The 2,500-nt window shown below is 55.5% G+C and overlaps 3 non-coding genes across 3 annotated transcripts in view; all 3 read right to left on the bottom strand.

Moving 5' to 3' along the window:
* TRNAL-CAA (transfer RNA leucine (anticodon CAA)) overlaps positions 1 to 51 on the bottom strand; it is a 112-nt gene extending 61 nt beyond the window's left edge. Inside the window, exon 1 of the tRNA in view lies at positions 14 to 51. This is a non-coding gene — a tRNA (tRNA-Leu). The remainder of the gene's footprint in view (positions 1 to 13) is intronic.
* Positions 52 to 861: 810 nt separating this feature from the next.
* On the bottom strand, positions 862 to 933 carry TRNAP-AGG (transfer RNA proline (anticodon AGG)). The gene has a single exon. It is a non-coding gene; the product is annotated as a tRNA-Pro (tRNA).
* Positions 934 to 1,733: 800 nt separating this feature from the next.
* Positions 1,734 to 1,845, bottom strand: TRNAL-CAA (transfer RNA leucine (anticodon CAA)). Its single transcript has 2 exons — positions 1,808 to 1,845; positions 1,734 to 1,779 (listed from the first exon to the last, which is right to left on the bottom strand). It is a non-coding gene; the product is annotated as a tRNA-Leu (tRNA).
* Positions 1,846 to 2,500: the final 655 nt, after the last annotated feature.

Below are 2,500 nucleotides of genomic sequence, written 5' to 3'. Positions count from 1 at the left end.
AAGAGCTGCGCCTCTTGAGTCTGGCGCCTTAGACCACTCGGCCACCCTGACAGCTATGGGCAGGATTGGGAAAGATTCTTCAGTACCCAATGTCGCCACGTGCCAGCGCCGGTTTTCATGCCCCGATCTCTGCATCAAAAGTACCCAAACACTCACTTAAGGACCCAGGGATGGCAGGAAACGCCCACTGATGGAGCCAGTGGACAGTTTGCAGGGTGCAAATAAGGGCTGGCCTCAGATCACTCATGGCGTAGTGCCGGCCTGTCCATACCTGTCGAAACCTGCATGCGGTCAAATGTGTCCGATTGACATTGTGGAAATAAAAAGAAACCAGCACCATGTTTCTGCCCGGTCTCGAACCGGGGAGCTTTCGCGTGTTAGGCGAGTGTGATAACCACTACACTACAGAAACAGCTCTGGTAGGCTGCGCTCTAGTGTGCTGGGACAGCTTTCAGTTGAAAGGCTTTGTGGCACTGATGTCTCATGGGGCCCGCTGGTACCTGCCAGGTGGCACACACCAACGTGAAAGTTTGGCGCAAGCCTGCGCCGGACCTACATGGCAGCACTCACAGCACCTCACACACAGGCTGCAGACACATACAAAAGACCAAGCTGGATGCAACAGTGGCGCGAGCCATGGCAGTCCCCACCCAGAAGGCATGTCCAAACCGTTATACATCAGCTCGCCGCCAGCGCATCATTACAAAGGAGGGGGAATTTCCAACACTGCCTCTTGGGCCATGGGCTTAAAAGCAGCCAACCATTGGCGACGGGCATCGAACCAGATACGTTCACGCACAAACTATTTTTGGGGGGGAATTGGGGACTCTGTGTTTTTTGTTTTCGGCGCTCCAAAAAAAAGGGCTCGTCCGGGATTTGAACCCGGGACCTCTCGCACCCTAAGCGAGAATCATACCCCTAGACCAACGAGCCACCGCATGCAGAGAACAGTGAGGGGGAGGGGGGTGGTCTGCTTACCTCACTTGGCGCCATGCCCCAGTCGCTCCACGGCCTGACCCCTGCGTGTCACGTGGCCTGCCCCTGGCGCAAGCGCAGAGGACTGAGCTGCCTCTCAAGCAGAGAAACAAGAAGAAGAGCGGCAGCCTTCGCTGGCCAAAGGCCATCTGCTGCCGCTCGATCAGGCGAGATATATGTGGCAGACCGGCCTAGAGCGCAAACCTGTGCTGCTCAGGGTGGGCAGCTTCCCAGCAGGAGGATGTGTCTTGAAAGCCGACAGAGGCAAGAAGGCGCACTCCCTCAGCCCGCTCCAACCTCTGGATTCCTGCGAATTTCAGAAGAGAACTCTGGGGCAGCATGGCTTCTGTCATCTCCCAACAGCCTCTCTGTTCTTGCTATGTAAATACCTTTACATCCCCCGAACTGAGCATGTCTGTTTTTTTATTTTTATTTTGCTGAGGTGTGGTGCCTTCAACGACCGACAGGTGGCAGGAGAGCACTTTCTCCAACTGTGAAGGGGACTTTTTTCACTTCCTGAGTAGACTAGGCTCAGTGACATATGCAACCAAGCCAGCCACTAGAAAATGCAGGTTTTGCAGCCGTAGGCCAGTGGGGGTTTAAGGGCAGGTGTGCCTCCGGCGTCTCTGGCAGACAGCTCCAGTTGCAAGGCAGCAGAAGAGAACAGGGAGGCTTGCCGGGCGCTGCATTCGGGGGCCCCCACGAGGTTTTCCGCAAGCCTTACACTCTGAAATGTGCTCAAAAAAATGAGCCCGGCTTGTCAGGAGTGGGATTTGAACCCACGCCTCCAATCGGAGACCAGAACACCCAGATGCAGGGAAGAGCTGCGCCTCTTGAGTCTGGCGCCTTAGACCACTCGGCCACCCTGACAGCTATGGGCAGGATTGGGAAAGATTCTTCAGTACCCAATGTCGCCACGTGCCAGCGCCGGTTTTCATGCCCCGATCTCTGCATCAAAAGTACCCAAACACTCACTTAAGGACCCAGGGATGGCAGGAAACGCCCACTGATGGAGCCAGTGGACAGTTTGCAGGGTGCAAATAAGGGCTGGCCTCAGATCACTCATGGCGTAGTGCCGGCCTGTCCATACCTGTCGAAACCTGCATGCGGTCAAATGTGTCCGATTGACATTGTGGAAATAAAAAGAAACCAGCACCATGTTTCTGCCCGGTCTCGAACCGGGGACCTTTTGCGTGTTAGGCGAGTGTGATAACCACTACACTACAGAAACAGCTCTGGTAGGCTGCGCTCTAGTGTGCTGGGACAGCTTTCAGTTGAAAGGCTTTGTGGCACTGATGTCTCATGGGGCCCGCTGGTACCTGCCAGGTGGCACACACCAACGTGAAAGTTTGGCGCAAGCCTGCGCCGGACCTACATGGCAGCACTCACAGCACCTCACACACAGGCTGCAGACACATACAAAAGACCAAGCTGGATGCAACAGTGGCGCGAGCCATGGCAGTCCCCACCCAGAAGGCATGTCCAAACCGTTATACATCAGCTCGCCGCCAGCGCATCATTACAA

The sequence above is a fragment of the Ambystoma mexicanum genome, chromosome 2q (genome assembly GCF_040938575.1).
Source record: "Ambystoma mexicanum isolate Mex_15411 chromosome 2q, UKY_AmexF1_1, whole genome shotgun sequence".
NCBI lineage: Eukaryota > Metazoa > Chordata > Amphibia > Caudata > Ambystomatidae > Ambystoma > Ambystoma mexicanum.
The sequence above is the reverse complement of the archived record's forward strand: the minus strand, read 5'-3'. Positions and strand labels throughout refer to the sequence as shown.